The following is an 18,210-nucleotide window of genomic DNA, read 5'->3' as shown; positions in this document are numbered from 1 at the left end:
CTGGGCAGGATTCCTGTGATCCCTTGGAAAGGAATGTGGCTCCTGGCTCTTCCCACTGGCCTGTGGTTTCTAGCGCAAGGATGTATCCCCTTGATTTATGTGCACAACATGCTGTGGCTTGTTAGTCAGAAAGAGACCCACAGAAAACAAACTGTCCTTGATTTGATGTAGGGTGACCAGACAGCAAATGTGAAAAATCGGGATGGGGTGGGGGGTAATAGGAGTCTATATAAGAAAAAGACCCAAAAATTGGTACTGTCCCTATAAAATCAGGACATCTGGCCACCCAAATTTGATGCCCCCAAAGACTGGGAACCTCCTGCTTGGCAAGGACCCCAGCAGGGCAGCTCCCAGAGCCCAGCACCTCCTGGAGGGGGAGGGTGCTGCAGAAATGTGCAGGGGAGTTTGGAAGCGTGTCGCACTGGAAATGCCAAGGGCTGTATCCCTGTGCTTTGTAATTACAAGCAGCAGCAGCCCCATGCCGCTAGGAAGAGAGCGGCTCCCACTGAGCACAAATGCTCTCTGGCCTGGGGGAAGAACCTCTCGCCCTGACCCACGACTCTCACTTCCCTACCCACCCTGGCAGGAAATACTGGAGCAGATTTGGAGCCCTGTGATTAATGATGCTTTTGACGCCTTCCCCCTTTCCTCCCACCTGGGGACGTGCTCGGAGCTTCTCCGCAGGGAGCCGCTGGCTGTAAAGCAGGGTGGCTGTTCCTGTCACCAACTGTGCATACACATGTAGTACTGTGTCCACTTGTCCCCTGGCTGGTTGAAGCGTGGCCTCCTGTAGTGCTATGCTCACTGGCGACCCCTGCTGGAGAGGGCAGAGCGGATCAGCTGCAGGCCTGCTTTGTCACAGCTCTCAGTGGCTAAACAGCCCCTCAACTCCCAGTCTATTGTGTGGGCCATATTGCCTCCTCCCCATGGCTGCAGTGACCCCTGCTGGCAAGCATTACCAATGGCGGGCCCTCTCCATTGCTGAACTCGGCTAATCCACCACTCTGGTCCACTTGGGTCTAAAACAGATCCGATGGGATTTATTTCCCCTTTCTTCCCCATGTTCCCCACCCCCTTTCTTTTCCCAGCTGCCCTAGCACATTGCTCAGCCCCTGAATGTCTTTGGTTTGCAATGATGACGTTAAAGAATCCAGAAGTGAATCGGAACAATTCTAGTACTGCAGTGAGGGGTGAGACTCGCTGTTTAACAGCCGGTTTTTCTAGGCACTTTCAAATCCCCACCCTGACGTCGATTGCTCTGCAAGTAGCCCTGCCCAGTCATGGCCCTGCCAAAGGGCGCTCTTCATTGCCTCAGCTATGCAAGCTGCTCCATCGCGTTTGTCCATCGGAACAGCTGATCGCTGGCTGATCTGAGACTGGCCCAGCCCAGCCAGGATTAATCTCTGCAGCTGAGCTGTGATTTTTGAGAAGCACTAATTAATGGGGCTTTCTGATTCCCCTTGGGAAGTGGGTCAATATCATTCATGTTACCCTGGAGGAGCTGCCATGCAGAGAGGGGAGGTGACTTGCCTGGAGTCCCACAGCGAGTCTGGCAGAGACTCTGGAGGAGAACCCAGGAGTCCTGAGTCCCAGTACCTGGCTGGACACATTTTCTGTAGTTAAAGGAAATTCCCATCAGGGCTGCTCTCCTGCTATTCAGGGGAGCAGCATAACTCCAGTGGCTGGCAATAGGGGGAATATAGTCTCTTCTGTGGCTAGCTGGGAGTTTCCTGCTAGGAGGCTGTGATTGGCTGGAACAGGGAGCCAGAGTAGCCTTTTCGAAGAACAGGGCCCGTTGTGCAACAATCAGAGGTGATGCCAAAGCCTGCTGGAGTGCCTGGAGCCAGAATCTGGCTGGCTGGGGGGAGGGAAGGAAGCTGCCCCAGCCCTGGTGCTGTGGGACCAGTTAGTTCTCCCTGAGGCACGGGCTGCGTGGAACAAAGCATTCACTGCACCTTCTCACTCCCCCTGCAGCGTCCTTCCTGGGGGGGGGTGCCCAATGCCAGGGCACCACCAGCTGTGTGGTTGGGAAGGTCCCGCTCCTCCCCCACCTTCTCAAGGTGCCCCTGCCTGTTTACAGAGGATTCATAGGGCTGGCTGGGTGCCGAGCCGCTGCTTCCTCTGAAGAGAGAGAGGCTGCTGCCTCCGTGCAAAAGAGGCTGAGATTCTCAGAGCTGATGGATTTGTGCACCCCACTGAAATTAACAGGAGCTGGGCAGCATTGCTTCCCCCCCTCTGTGCCACCAGCCTTTATAGCAAGAGGCAGTATGGGCCTCTGGCCACTCACTTGCTGTGTAATCCTGGGTCTGAGACTGTATGGCCTAGGGGAGCTGGTCCTGGCCTGGGCATCAGGAGAGCTTGAGTTTTAGTCCAGGGTTGGTTAGTGACAAACTCTGCCCTGGGGCGAGCCATTTCTCCTCCCATCCTTTATCTGTTTTAGACTCTTGGTGGCCCTCTAGGTGCTACTATAATTAATAATGTAGGACGGTGCCTCCGTTTCGCCACCAGTGAAGTGGGGATAGCAATGCTTCCCTGTGTGGGCATGAGCTTGACTTAGTTAACAGCTGGAAAGCACTCGGAATGTACACGGCCAGCTCCTCAGCTGGAGCAACTTAAGGGCTGATTGGAGATTTACGCCATAAAATGCTACATGGTGACACTGCTCTTGTTCCAACCTGTGCGCCCTGTCGTCCTGCAATAACTCAGCCAAAAACTAGAGCCTGATCCTGTGGTTCCTGCTTTGTCCTCCCCAGGGAAAGCTCCCATCAGTCCATGGGAGTTGTAGCTAAGTATGGGCTACAGGCTTGGGCATGTAGTTATGAGGTGGTGAAGTCAGGGAATTCCAAGGGAAAGGCACTGTAGTAATGAAAACTGTGCGTATGCATTACTGTAGAGGGTTGAATTACATGGGGATCCCAACGCTCCGCTTGTATCATGCCAGCAGAGAACTGGCCAGTCAGGGCAGAGATCTGGCTAGGGGAAAGGGGTTGGCACCTAGGCACTCCCTGATGTCAAAATTGCTCTCTGGAGGGGGCAGACTGACGAAGTGCATGGCTTACAGGGCCCTGTGTCCCAGTACCTTAATACTGCGTCACTCCTATAGAAAGCAGCAAAGAGTCCTGTGGCACCTTATAGACTAACAGACGTATTGGAGCATGAGCTTTCGTGGGTGAATACCGCATCTGATGAAGTGGGTATTCATCCATGAAAGCTCATGCTCCAATACATCTGTTAGTCTATAAGGTGCCACAGGACTCTTTGCTGCTTTTTGCAGATCCAGACTCACACCGCTACCCCTCTGATATTGGACTCCTATAGAAGGATCTCAAAACCTAGCATAGCAGTGTCAGTACCATCATCTTCATTTTACAGATGGGGAAACTGAAGCATGGGGGTGCCATGACCTGCCCAAGGTCACTCAGAGAGGGCATAATAGAGCTTGGACTTAAACTCAGGCTTATTGACTCCCTGTTCCATGCTGTGACTACATCCCGTATTGCCACAGACTCTGCAAGCGGGCTCTGGATTCGTGTTCTTTGCAGGATCAAAAGGGGCCAGAGGCTAGTTCCCAGAGAGGGAAGTATTGGGAGTGGGTGGGGTGTGAATGATGCTCCCATGGCTGGGACTAGCAAAGGGAACATCTCTCTCACCCCATGAACCTGCCATAGCTGTACTGTGTCCTCACTGCTTCTGTCACTAGTACATGATGGGACTAAAAGGAGAGTCTTCTCCCTCCCCCAGAGTTCCACTTCTGGGTTTACAGTAGCCAAGTCAAATTGATAACCTGGGTATTTCTGGAGAGGAAGGAAACTCCAGGTTATTAGCAGCTCGGTGGCATGGCCGAGGGCCTTCCCTTGGATCCCCTGCCTCCTGGAGAAAACAGGGCCTGTGCTGCTCTCTGACCAGCCGGAGGTGTAATGGGGCTTTGTGCTCTAAAAGCAAAGAGGGGGAGCTGGGTAAGGCACAGGGCTGGGAGGCAGAGGACCTGGCTACTCTTCTGGCTCGGTTGCTAACTGGTAATATGACTCTGAGCAAACCACGTCAACTTCATGTGGCTCCGTTTCCCCATCTGTGTCGATATGGCCCTGTCACATGGGGCGGGGATGGAGCTTAATCATTAATGTTGTTAAAAGTGCTTTGAGATCCTCCAATGGAAGGCGTGAGAGACCAGCTAGGTGTTAGCATTTACTTTACCATTCCTCTCCTCCCCAGCAAGGCTTTGATGTTCATTTAAAGTGCAGTCCTGGGTTGCCATGCTCAGTGTCTCCTGGGGGGCTCCAGAGCACATGTGTTCAGTTTAAATGTAACAAGAAACCTTTATTTCCCCCAGCCCCTTGGTTCCGTCCTTCACCCTGGGATCTGAAAGTCAAGCTGGGTTCATTTCTTCTCCTGCAACATCCCCAGTAATAAAAGCTCTTTAGACTAAATGCTGCCTCAGTGACACCCATGTGACATCTGTTGTCTTGGGTGGGTTTTGCACAGTACCCAAACCTCTTGCTGATGCACAAGCTGGACGAGGCTCTGGCTATGACAGGCTAACGGGTGTAAGTGTGTCTCATCGCTGAGCCCGGCAGCTCTGCCTCCGTGTCGGGAGTCGGACTGCTGACATGCTGGTTTTCACTCAAGTCCCTTTCCAGGGTAGAGCCCGCCAGAGGACCAAGCAAGGGGAGGAAGGTTTCTCCGCCCTTGTCATGGAGGTGGGGATGCTTTGGTGCCAACCCCTCTCCCTTCCACCAGTGGAGGCCAGGAATGACTCCAGGGAAGAGGTGGGGGGGGGGGGGGAGCAGGGAATGAGGCACTGCAAAGCCAGCTTCATGAGAAGAAGGTTGCATTGCTCTGGGTGGGTGAGTGTGTGTAGAGGTAATCTCGAGCTGCTGTAGCCCTGCGGTGTGTGGGGATCACAGAATCACATGGTCTGTCAGTGTTCCCAAGGGCTGGGTTTTGTCTGGGGGTGTCTTTGATGAGTGACTATTCCCAAAGGTGAACTGGTTGAGAGAGGGGCTCCAGGGGGAGGACCAGAGAGACAGGGAGAGAGATGCTCAGGCTGCATCACGTGGGCTCCAAACCTATGCCCCACTTCCCTGCAGTTTCCCATCCATCCCGCCAGCAGCAGCCTGCTCCGTCCTGCTCACGGTCCTGCTGTTAGACAAAACAGAGGCTGGGTCAGGAGAACCAGGCTCCTGTCACTTCTCCAAATACTGCGCAGACAAAATAATGGAGGGCTGCAAGAGCGGGGAGCATGGCAGGAGGCAGGGTGGACGCCTGGAGAAGCTGTTTGGATTGGCTCCGCACTGTGGGATCTCTCTGCTAGCAGCATCAGGCAGTGTAGTTATGGGGTTGAGGGAAGGGCCCTTGACACAGAGTCCTGGTTCTTCCCCCTGGCTTGGTAAGTGGGGGCAGTAAAGAGGGGAGTGTTAAGGGAATTAACTCTGGAGGTCTTCTCCGTCCCAGTGGGATCTGAACGGCCCTGCAAATCAATGGGGCAGAAATTCACTGTGCAGCCAGTATGGTACTGCTACTTCTCCCATCCTCCCCTCTTGTGCATACTATAGGTGCATACTTTACACCCCCATCCCACTCCCTCCCCCAATTGCCACCCAGTACTGTACCTCTCCCATCCCCCCAGCTGGCAGTTCATTGTTCTGCTCCGTCCTCTCCTAGGTGCAGCGCAGCAACGTCATGCCTCCTCTCCCCTGACGAGGTGGCTTGAGGGTGCAGCGGGGGAGCATGCCCAAATTATGAAGAGGGACCTGAATCCGAACTCCTGAGCTAAGTTTGGGGACGACTGGCTCCAAATCCAAATGTTGGGCTTGGGTCTAACTCTAGATGGCATCTCCAGCGACACAGCTCCCCAACAAGCCGCTGCCGCAGCCCAGCACTGCCTGCCCCCAGAGTGGGGACTTTGTGTGGTGGATCACGCTGCATCTCACCTCCTGCAGCGTGACCCCCTCTAGACCTTGGGTACGATTACTATGATGGAGAGGGACTGATACCCTTTGGGTCTGGCGCCTTTTGAGCCGGACCTAATCCACAGAGTCCGAGATTCCAGCTAGAGTCTGGGGTGTGGAGGGTGGTAGGTCCCTGCCGTGAGGGTGAGCGCGCCTGGGTGGATCTTCCCACTATGAGTCATGAGAGGAGCTTTGGTTGTAGCTGATCATTCCGAGGGGAAATCCATGGCTCTCCTGGGTGTTGGGGAGAAGCCCAGACTCTCTGCGGGGGCCCTCAGTCTCAGGCAGGTAGCAGGCCCCTCTCCCTTCACCCCACCCCTTTGCTCATCGCAGACACGCTGGAGGATTAATGCAAATATAAAAGCTCCCAGCCTGTGGAGGAATTTGCCTGGGGAAAGTTTTCTGAACCAATAGAAGAGCGAGGGGCCTTGCCAATGTTATTCTGAGATGGGAAAATATTATTGCTGTTTAATAACAAAAACACCACGGCCCCTTCCAGGGGGCTGGAGGAACCATGAGACCTCTGAGGCCAGGTCCGTAGTGGGGGAGGGCTTGGAAGAGCAGCCAGGTATGATGGTGTGGTGGGCACAGCAGCAAGGTGAGTTGGGTAGCTGGGGGAACCTTGAGCCGTGCTTGGCAGCTGGTTAGCCAGTGACCACACATGTAAGGCTCATGCCTCTGTTGAACTCGATGGTAGTTTTGCTGCACCAGGTGCCCAGCATGGATGTGACTTTGGGGCTGGATTTTCCCTGGGGGAATGGCTCGCTATCTGAGCGTGTGTAGGAGAGTGCGTGCAGCCCATGGCTCTGCCCATTGGGCATTGCTGTTGATGCTACACGTCCAGCCAGTGGCTGGACAGTAGGATCCGCGCCCCTGTCCCAGGCGGCATGGCTTGCCGTCTGCGTGCATCCTGTTGATTTGCACAGCTGAGTCCCTGCCCTGGGAATCTCCTGGCCTGCCAGGAGCTGTGCCAGTCTCTGTGGCTCTTTGAAGGCCTGACAACAACCACGGGGAGGGAAATCCTGTTGGGCTGAGGAAATTGCAGGGCTATAACTGTGCCCTTTGCAACAAATGGAAAAGCAAATCTAAGCGGTGAGTCTAGCACTGCTTTGAGATTCAGCACGATGTTGGGGGAGCCTGCAGCTGTTCATCCCTGCCCCTGCCAGCAGGTGGGGCTGTGCCAAAGAGGAAGCAAAGACCCCTGCTCTGGTGGGGTTAGGTCTGAGGCACCTGCAGAACTCCGTGACTGGTGCAAAAGAGAAGCTTGTTGGCCGAGCTATCTGTAGTCGACGGAGCCGGCGCCTCGCTCTGGGGACCCTAGGGCAGTTCGCTTTCCCTGCCCAGGCTGTACCCCTGGAAGAGAGCACGCCCGGCTGAATGCTCTGTGAGAACGTCCTTGGGAGGCTCAGCAGCCTGGGGGGTCCAGGGAGCATCTGGGGAGGAGGAGGCGGTGTGGGTAGTGTAGCGAAGAAGAGGCCCGTGTGCGATCAGATGGGACAAGCGGAAGGACGCAAGCGGTCATTGTGAGAAGGGGAAGGATGCTGGTTTGGAAGGGAGCAGAGTGTTATGTTTTCCATGCACAACCCAGCAGCCATCTGCCAGACTTTCAGCTTGAAGCACTACTATTCCGTACAGCAGTACTAAAGTCTGGGCTCCATGCCGCCAAGTGCTGTATAAACCCACCCCTGGCCCAGAGAGCTCACAGCCTAAATAGGGAGAAGAAAGAGAAACAACTTACCAGCAGGCCAGGGGAAAGTTGGGACTAGAAACCCAGGCTTCATGGCTTGCCGGCTGGTGCACTACGCACTAGGCTGGGTTGCCTCTCCATAAAATACCCTTTTGTTTAGGTTAAGGGAAAGACCAAAGAAGTCTCCACAAGAGAGCACAGTGTGTGTGTCTTCTCCAGAGAACATGCTGCATTAGCTCAGCACCAGCGGATGGTAAAGAAGTGTAAAGGTATAATGCTGGGATCTCCCTGGCTCCCTCCATCCACCACCAGGGGAAACTTCCTGGCTGAGTGATGGAAACTCCACAGCTGGAATTACACTGAGAATGGGGGGAGGGTGCAGCTGTGGTGGCAGGCGGATTTGTCCTCCATTGGCTGATGTCCCTGGTTGTTTGGTACTGAGGTTGGGTAGTGAAGCATGTAACTCTGGGCTTTGTTTGCATGGCTGCACTGCAGGGGTATCTGCGCAGCCCTGGCTGGACCCTTGTTCTCCCCATACCTTGTGTTCCATACTCCAGCACAGAGCGCGTGTGATCACCACAGGAGCCTTCAGCACTTACCCTGCACTGGTGTAAATAGCTGTGCGGGGGGAAGAGCAGCTGAGGATCAGGGCCCAGGTTGGAACTGGAAATAATAGAGGCACCAGCAATGGGGGGGAGAGGAGAAAACCAACTGTTTTCCCACTCTGTCTGGGTCTGCGTTGAAGTTTGGCTGAAGATCTAGGGGTGGGGTATTGAGTGATGGGATCCTTGATTCCCTAGCACAGCTGTCTCCCAAACATGGGATCCAAAGAGACTGCAGAGGCTGGGCCTAAGCTGCAGTGTTACCGACGGCTTGGTGGGTAGGATCTGCCAGCGTGCAGATTGGGGCCAGCCATGTAGCTCTGATCCAGAGCCAAAAGTCTGTTCAGTCCTGGGCTGGTGGTCCAAGCATGACTCGGAAGAAACCTACCAGCAACACTTCCCCCACCCCTTTCATATATGCACGTCCTGACTTCCATGGGAATGAGAAGGGAGAGCAGGGGTCTGTCTGCCTTATAGAGCAGCTGCACTAAGATCGCCGCTCACCTCCCCTGCCCTCCCCCACAATCCTCAAACAAGGCTCTGTGGCAGAGGAGACTGGGGCTGTGACTCCCACAGCAGGAGCGGGGATGGGGGTTGGGGCCAGGTGTTGGTGCTTTTGGCCAGGAGTCCCTAAAACCAGCCCTTCGGAGAAGGGTGTCAGTGCAAGGGTTGTGCCCTGGAGATGTCTCTGTGGGTTTCTTTTCCTGGCACTGGGCATTGGGATTGCCAGCGCGACGGGCTATGTCTCTAATAGAGGATTTGGAGCTAATGTGCTCCATCTCTCGCTTGACGTGGTACCCAGGGGACAGAACCTGTGAATGGGACTTCCCATCCCATCTCTGCGAGGAGGGAGGTGCGGTGTGTGTGTGTGTGTGAGAGTGAGTGTACATTGGTATCTTCCTCTTGCATCCACTTTGATTTCTTTTTAAACTAATGCTGCCTTTTGTAATTACTTGGCCAACGGCAATTTGTGTTAAGGTCTGCATGGTGGTGTGTTTGTGTCTGCTTATGCCTGTGTATTGGCTGTGTGTCTTTGGCTTTCTGCGCGTGTTGCCGTTTGTGTTCTTGGTTTCTCTAATGTGTGTGCAGAGTGGTTTTGTGGTTTGGTATGTCTAGGTAAATACTTGTGCACTGGTGTGTCTGAGTGTGTGTATGTGTCTGCGTGTGTGTTTCTCCGCAAGTGGATGGTGGTAAGCAGCTAGCCAAGGGTGTGCGTGGATGAGTGAGTGCATTGCTGTGTATGTGGGTTGGTGTGCATATTGACAAGCCCCAACCAACCCTTCCCCGGCTCCGCTGTAGCAGAGCCGATGCCCTGGAGGGAGGCAAGTCAGTTTTCTGTAGGGCATCAGTGTGGGGAGATGCATAAATAAGGGCACAGATTCTGCTTTGGTTTTCCCCAGTCTGAGAAGAAAGGCCCAGAGCATCTCTCCATAGGCTGAGCAGTTTTCCTACCCTCCTCATCCCTGTACCTTGGCCTCATCTATCTGACCAGTTGTAGAATCTTCCCTGTCTTTGATCGACTGGGCCAGGAGAGGGAATCCATTGTGGCGAGAGCAACCGTTTACACAATTGAACCTAGAGCAACATCATTCCAGCTGCCAGACCCTCCTCCCAACCCTCTCCCTGAACCTCGGGGATCAGATGCTGCAGAGGCCATTGGGAAAGGGAGAGGCTCGAGTGTGGGGCAGAGCTGGGGAGCAGGGCTGTGTTACAGATACCCTTGGAGTTGAAATTCTTTCCAAGACTGCCAGGCTCTCATGGGTGAGAGATGCTGCAACCCTGGTACCTGAGGCCTCTGCTTGGTGCTAATCCAGCCATACTACATCAGCTGGAAGTAGAATAATAACCTCGGGGTTAGCTTTGACATCTGTCCCTAGAGGCTGCTGGGAGCCTTTCCCAAATAGAATAAAACACGGTTACAGTGCTAGCAGCAGCACAAATCTCTCCCCAGGGCCAGCACAGTGAGAGGAAGCTGGATCCGTCAGCCCCAGCTGCTCTATGCTAATGACGCACATGTCTTGCCCTCAAGGGAGGTGCAGAGGACAGTGATGGGGAGTGCGTCCCAGCACCTCCCCTTGATCCTTATCTTCTGCCCTGGCATGAGGGGGCTCAGCTTGGTCCTCCCAAAGTTTGTTGAGTTCTGTCCGAGTTTAGTGAACCCCTTCCTTCCTGAAGGGCAGTTCAGTCTTTGTTCCTCAGGTGTTTCCAGGTGTGTTGTTGTAGGGAGAGTGAGGTACCATCATGATGTAATTTCCCCCTTTTATAACTTCTTCCCACTTGCTGGGAAAGCTCTTTTGCTGTGCCCTGGGTCAAACAGTTCCCACTGCATGGTGCTAGCTCTGAGAGGTTTCTATTGTACACAGTTCCTGGAGTAACCTTTGTGCTTGTGTGCATTTCCTCAATAAGCCATTAATGTTGTTTGTTTGACCTTTTTACTGTTGTACCTGAAAGGCTACTTGTGGGTGTTTTCAACCTCCCAACATGTTTCAGTAACACATACACAGCCAAACTGCATAACTTCCCATATAATGATAGCACATACAATCCAATGAGATATCCATGTCTAGCAGATCGAGACTTTTAGAATGATACCTCGCAAGGCATACTTTGTACAAAACACATCCTAATTACATGACAGTGAATATTGGAGTGCCAGGATGTCACAGATGGTTTTGGAAATCTGGACACCCATTGCTCTGTGAGTTGTAAAGTCAATTTATTTTCCCATTTTTGCCTCTCTCACACCACTTCTCTTCTCCATCTCCTCTCTTCCTCACTCCTCGCTTTCCTCCTCCTGCAGCTTTGTCCATGCTAAAAGCAGTGGCCAAAAGCCCTGAGTTGGAGCCCGCTGACCTTGCAACACCTTGCATCTGCGCACAACAGCCAGCTTAAGTGGGTGCAATGGGGCCTGGGCTGTGGTCTTCAGCTGAGCCGCAGTGGTTTCCCCACCCAATGAGGATGGGAAGTCACAAGCATTGCTGTGGCACTGGGGTGCCTGGTTCTCCTAACCCTGTCCTGCCACGCTCGTTAGCATGTGACCCAGCAGCCCCGTCTGAGCTCTATGGAGTAAGTGCTGCAGGTGTCCAAGAGAACAGCCTTGCAAGGGCCTCAGTGCATGCATACACCCCAACGACTCTGTTGGAAGCAATGCAGCTTTGTAGGCACCTTGGACCATCTCAAGGACAAGGTAGCCAGCCAGCCAGTTCACTCACTGCTGTGGCCTCCTGGGTTGGTGTCAACACACTCTCTATTCTAACCTCTTCCAGTTCCTTCTGCCACTTCCCCTCTCTTCACGGGACTCATCTCTCTTGGCCTTTCCTCTTTCTTTCCCGCTGTCTCCTTGCTGCCCTGCCTCCCACCTGCCCTTGTTGGAGGGATGTGGGTTGTGGTCCCTGGACGGGGTGTCTGGCTGGGTTATAAATGGCTCTGTGTCTCTCGCAGGATCGGGTGACTTTGCCCCCCTTGGTGGGGCCAAGCCGGCTTCTCCTGAGAAATAATTATACAGCCCAGTGCAAATAAGCAAAGAGTCAACTGGAAATAAATGACACAGCTAAAGAAAACAAGCCGGGGGGAACGCTGGGCTCTGCAAATAAACCTCATCAAAGGGAGAAGGGGGAGATTAAGAGGGGGCTGAAAGGGGCAGGGCTGAACGAGAAGAGAATGAGGAGGGGTGAGGGGAGCTGGAGAGTCTACTTATGTTGGGGCCTGACTGTTGTCAGGCCTGTGAGGGACATGTGGTGACCCTCAGCTGTTCCCTGGCCCCCTCCCCTCAGAGTGCTCTAGCATGGAGGTGTACCATGGCCTCTGATGGGACATAAGGTGCAGTAACCCCTCAAACATCTGCCAGTCCCCCAGAGCCAGCACTGAGTCCTGCACCAGTGTGCTAAGGGCTAGGGTGTCACCCTCTTGGCTCGGACCCGGGGGAGAGTGTGTTGCAATCTGTGTGGGCGGGACAGGGCCGTAACCCACGTTGGGCTGTCAGGGTGTGGTGATCCCATTGATGTGTAGCCTGCTTGAATGGCGGTCTCCCCGTTATATTCTAATCATGGTCTGACCGGCGTGGGCAGAGGGTCGCCCTGCCTTATAGGGTCTGGCAACAACACATGAAATATCAGCCCTTTTACTGGAATCAAAACGTGGAGGCTATAAAACCCGTTCCAGATATGCGGCAGAGAGGGGCCATTAGCAGGGATGAGAGAGCCCAGCAGGGGCTCTTAGGGAGTGGGAATGTTAATGGGAAGAGTTGGAGTGGGTGGAGGGCTGCTTGTTCTCCCCCACCCTGCTACCCAACCTGGAGGTGCTCATTCGCCAAGGGGCGCAGCCAGTGTGGAGATTTGGGTATTGGGGTGACTTTGGCAGGGGAGAGCTTGGGGGACAGGCCTCCAGTCCACTGCTCTCCCCAGCTTAGACTGCACCAGCAGTGGGCACGAACCCTCATGTGATCCCAGGGCAGCAGATGACTCCCTTGTTTCTCTGTAGTTGGCCACCGGAGGTGGAGGAGGTAGTTATGTCTGCTCAAGATGCATGCACTGTTCCATCTCTTTGGCTTCAGGGCTGCGGCAGTGGGTGTTGATTGATGTCTGTGGCTCGCACCTGCCCAGTGACTTGGTGTGTTTTACAGCCCCTCTGATGGTGTGGCAGAGTACTGAATGGTTTTCCAGTCACGCCCCAGTGCTAACCACCCTTTTAAACACCTGGGGCATTGCATATTATTTCCCCTTTTCCCTACAAACTATCCCGTGGCCCTTGTGTTGCATGCTCCATTGATGGGCTGCAGAAGATCCATCTAAAAATAACACAAGGTGCGGTTGAATTATAGGGACCTTTCAAAAGCAGCTGAAAGCCATAAAATTCCCTAACTTAAAACAGACAAAGCCAGGCTGAATGCCTCCAAGTTTGGTTATAGACGAGCAGGCATTGCTCGTGGGCTAATATTCGTTACTCTTTCCCCCTCATGTGTCTCTAAGCACCTAACTCCCATTGGAATAGATAACTCTCAGAAGCAGGGCCAAAGAGCCCTGACCCAGCCATGTTCTAAACCTCCTGACAATGAGGATTAGAATGGAAGTTTTGTGTCAGCAACACAAACAACCTTACTGCTAGTAATTAACACCAAGCTGGATTCCTTGATTCCAGCCCCTAGCGTCCCTCAGAGCCGAATGACTGGCAGCATGGGTCACGCCACATCATGAATAAGGCATGTGGAGCTGCATTCTCAAATCTCAGTACGCTCGGTGTGTGTAGACAAGCGGAGCAACTGGGATGTGTTGGTGGGTAGCTGTGCTCAGAATTAGTTGCACGTGAGGCTGTTTAAGAGGCGTGAAAATATTGGTGGGTATCATTGCCCTGCCAGCGTGGGTATTTCTGCCCACGCAAGCCAGAAGAATGGAGGGGTGCATCGGCCCCAATTCTGATCTCTTTTTCTCTGGAGCCACACCATTCGAACTCCATTGATTTCTTCCCAGTCTGCACCAGTGTGAACAGAGATCAGAATCTGGGCCCGGGTTGCTAGTCAGAGCCCCAGAGTGCAGAGTTAGGCCATGCAAATGGTAAATAATGAGACAGAGAAATTAACCAAATGCACTCAAAGCTTTGAGGTACCATCTGGTGAGGAAGTTCAGGCCAGTTTTGATTGTATTTTACCTACTTTGCCTGTCTTGGCTAGCACCATGTTCTCCCTCCTCTTTCCTTCCCCATCCTTGCTTACTCTAATTGATGCCCTGGTTCACTCCTGATTCAGATCAGAGATCCTGCTACAGCAGGGAAAATAATCTCACTGGGAAATCATTGAACTTGGAGGTTGGGGTGGGAAAGGGCAGCCGCACTCAGAATTGCACAAAACCACAACAGAGGAGAGGCAGAGCCACCTGGGGACTTCAGGGTAAGAGACTGTGGCACTGGATCTGGGCAGTAGTTGGGTGTAAGTTTAATATTCAGTTGGCAGAATCCTAAGTTGTCAGGGCTGCTTGGAAAATAGATGTTGAGTGCAGGAAACAACGGAGCTTTATCCTCCTGGGTTTCCTCGTTTCCATCTTGACGATCATTACTGTGAAAAATCCTAGTTTCTCCTCCTGATCCAATAGTTTCAGCTGCCCCAGGGGAAGCAGGCGACCAGGATCCCAAACAAAGGCAGGGGAGGGGGCTGCCTCTGGCCCAGCGTCCTCGTCAGCCAGCATCAGTGGAACAGCCCCAGGACTTGATGACAAATTACCCCCATCTCCCCTCGCCATGCTGGGAGCTCGCTGTCACTGCAGTGAATTATGGCCTCCCACGCTCAGGGCAGGGTCTCAGTACTGGGCAGACAGCCCCTCTCGGGGGCCTGCCTGGGACTTGCCCACTCCAGACTCATATTTTACCATCGCTGTGCAGTGGAACTAATGCTTTACAGGGTTGCCATGACCCTGGTTGGTGCTCACAGGGGGTTGGACTAGATGACCTCCTGAGGTCCCTTCCAACCCTGAGATTCTATGATTCTATGATTCACTGCATGCGGAGACCCCAAATGACCACATTTCTCCCCTGCTGGCCTTTGCCACTAAGGCTGTGACTGCACTAGACTTTCATGCTGAACGTTTCTCTCCTGGTGCTTTGGTTGGGGAGTAGCAGCAGCGGCGGGAGGCCCTAGTGTAGACAGAAAGCTGGTAATTTAACCACCTTGCTGTCCCGCCCTCCTTACAGTAAGCTTAGCTGATATGGTGGTTACAATGCCTCCTGCACCCTGTCTACATTAGTGCTCTGCTCCCACTGCTGGGAGCAGCAGTGGGCCCTGCACTGTCACCCTCTTCCTGAAGCCAGAGGGGGTCACAGGAGGGTCGCTCTGAACCTCCCCTCCCCAGCAAGTGGTGAAGTGTGTGATCCAGGAGAGGACGTGCTTGGCTTTGCTAAGGAAGGACAGCGGGGTGCAAGACCAGACATAAGCCCGTCAGTGCTTTGAGATCCCATGGCAAACGCCATGCAAGGCCGGGGAAAGAGTCTTGAGCTGTCCCAATTCAGCTGCGTTTTTCTCACCTCTACAAGACGCTGGTTCCACACGCACTCACCATTATCCTGAAGGGTTTCCTCTCCTCTGAATCACTGGGAGCCATAGGACAGACCCCACCACTGTCACCCTGGAACCTGAGAAATGGTGTTATGGGGATGGGGCATCCAGCTGACAGCCCTGCTGGGCATGCGTCGTTTTTTTATTATGGCTGAGAACAGCCAAGCTCGCTTCAGGGACAACCAGCTCAGGTCCTGGATGCAAACAGGCCAGTTTATCGATCCACCTCCCTCTCTAAGGCTCCCTGCCCAAACCTGCACACTATACACAAAGGAGCCATTCATGCTTCCCTTTGACATCAGAGTGAGTGCGGGGGGGAGGGGAGAGATTAACGAACTGGAGGTGGATTTGGCGAAGTCCTGGTTTCACAGTCCTTCTCCGCTCCCCTCTCCTCTATCCAGGAGGATTTTCAGTGGCTGAGTGCCCTGAGAAGGGGGTGTGTGTGTATCAGTTACACAGCTGGGGATAAAGAGCTTAATGGTCAGTTTATACAGAATTATTACTGCGGGGGACAGCACTGTTAAACAAGAAGGAACCATCTTTAAGGAGCTGCCGATGCCTGGAGAACGCTGAAACTCTCCTTTTTGGAGGCACTTCTGCTGGGAAAGCTGACCTTTTCACTCCCATTCTTCTCTCTTCATTGCCCAGAAACCGGATCTTTGTCTCTTTAGGGTTAACCGGCTCCTGCTGCTTATTCCCCAAGGCCAATGTCATTATCCACTGCTGGTGACAACACACCTTGTTGCTGTGGAGACGTCACAGCTGGAGGTTGCTTCAGTTGCTCAATGAGCTTCTGAGGAGCAAAGCTCACATAGGTTAGAGATGAAGAAATCCTGTCTTATGGCCTCAGCTGGTGGAGTCATGTGATTAGGGGCTCTCATTTTAAAATTAAGGTAAGCTCCTAGCCTCCAGTTATGGAGAGAAGCTTGCAAATGCCAACCTTAAATGCTCAAACACCAGAAGGCAAATGAAAAGTTCCACTGCTTCATTCCAGGTAAAATTCACCCCTATGCTGATTGTCTAAACAATGCCTATGCATCTCTTTAATTCCCAAAATAGGTGTAAGTGATGCCTAGGCCTCAGGGGGAATTTCACCCTCAGTGGACAGGCTGGATGCTATGCAGAGATGGAGGCAGGGCATAAAGTGAATGAGGCAGGGTCCTGTGGCTCATGGCCTTATCTTTGTACTTGCTATCGCCGCAGGATAAACGTGGAGCAAATCTGAAATTACTTTAATGTGAACATATATGGGCCTTCAGGAGCTATGCTGGGTGACTCAGGTTGTGTAGTGAATGCGCCAGTCAATAGCTGCCTCATTCACTACACTGTCCAACCTGTGTAGTGAATGCGGCAGGAGCCCTGGGGGAAAAATAGTATGAGGTTGTGTAGTTGAAGACTTTATTGTAATGCATACATACAAAGGGACAAAGCTAAGGTTGCATATAGACAACCTGAATTCTGGCATTTCTTGACTTTTTGCATGATTCACTTTGCAACTTTAATGTTCTTTTAAAACAGCTGCCGCATGGAATTTAGATTGGACTGGATAGCAGCAGAAGTCAGATTAGCTTTAGTCCTTGTCCAGAACTAGCGCTGGCTACGTGAGAAGAGAAAAATCAAGCAGAGACTTGGGTGCAGCTGGGTCTCAGGTTAACGGGGACCTTTAATTGATGCCTTTAGGCATGGTATTAAGAGAAAGAATTGGGGATTTGCTGAACAGGTCTAAGTTGGCTGGAGGCCTCCAGAGAACGGATGCACCACTGCCACTGCCAATGGCTGTAACTCCCCCAGGAAAATCCTCTACTGATAACGTGGTTCTCAGTCTTGGATCCTCCCCAACTCCCCCGTCAGCTGGTGGGGAACTAGTGTGAATGGGACTGAATCATTGGCAATGTAGTCACAGAGAATGTCGGGGAGCCTGGATGGGCTCTTCCGAACCTCTCTCAGCTCCGGTTGTTTCAAAGTCCTGCGTGGGGACTCGGGGAGGCCTTTTGCTTGGCATTTTGATTTCAGAGACTCTTAATGTGAAGTTCTTCCCCAGACGGAACAGCCCTGACGGCTCCCTTCCCAAGCTGCTGGTGCAGGAAGGTGGCCTGAGCTGACCGGGAATAACTGAGGATCAAGGAGAGCGAGGCTGGAAACTAGCACCTCTGTCTCCTGAGTCCAGGGCCTGGTGCCAAGATACTGCTCTCAGTTTATCTAGTTGTAGATATACGCACGGCACCACGGCAGAGACAGGCCTCCAGTAACAGTCTTCCTGCCCCCGCTCCAAGCTGGAGAGTGCCAGCTGAGATTCCGTGAAGGTCACTCGGTGTCACAACCTGCACCCCTTTCTTCAACCCCACCCCCCTTGGGAGCAGGTGTGCCGCTGTAACACACATGCTCTTCAGCTGCCAGGACCTGTCCCTGACAGGAAAACTCCACGGAGCAGGACATGGTCTGCCCCAGGCAGTATCAGTGTGGCATAGTGCTGATGCCAACTCAGCTTTCCATTGATGTGCTACATGTCAGTCTTGCCCTGCCTTCTCTGACTCCTCTCCTCAACCTCTGCCTGCTCTCTCCAGCTCCTCTTCCCCCTTCATTCTCCCAACTCCCCCCCTCTGCTTCTTATCCATCATTCCTTCCCACCCAGCCCCTTATCCCAGAGGATGGAGCGTACAGAGCCTGTAAGCCACATATTCACATTGAGTCCGCCCGGTCTGTGTAACACCCCATTGTGCCAAACGCAGCCTGTTCCCCTTCCTGTGTCCTGGAGGGAATAAGGACTAGCGGAGGACTGGAAAATCACCATCTGACTGTGGATCCCCTCAGGGGTGCTGCCACTGGGCCAAAGGAACAGAACGAGAAGCAGGGCGGGGTTAGGAGAAGACCTTCAAGTCTCTCAGGAGCACCCCTGCTCCATTCCTTCTGTGCCTCAGGTTCCAGCGTAGGTTC

At 53.2% G+C, this 18,210-nt stretch overlaps 1 protein-coding gene across 6 annotated transcripts in view; it reads left to right on the top strand.

Annotated features, from left to right (window-relative positions):
• Positions 1-18,210, top strand: part of SEMA3G (semaphorin 3G) — a 128,351-nt gene that overhangs the window by 60,653 nt on the left and 49,488 nt on the right. The window contains exon 1 of one of the 6 annotated variants that reach the window (XM_039546888.1): positions 5,846-5,961. The exons of the other annotated variants lie outside the window; for them this stretch is intronic. The gene's annotated coding sequence lies outside the window, so the exon portion shown is untranslated. Of the gene's footprint in view, positions 1-5,845; positions 5,962-18,210 lie in introns of those variants that run through there. 6 annotated transcript variants of the gene reach the window in all.

Source organism: Mauremys reevesii, linkage group 7, assembly GCF_016161935.1.
Source record: "Mauremys reevesii isolate NIE-2019 linkage group 7, ASM1616193v1, whole genome shotgun sequence".
Classification (NCBI taxonomy): domain Eukaryota; kingdom Metazoa; phylum Chordata; order Testudines; family Geoemydidae; genus Mauremys; species Mauremys reevesii.
This window is presented reverse-complemented; position numbering and strand designations above follow the sequence as displayed.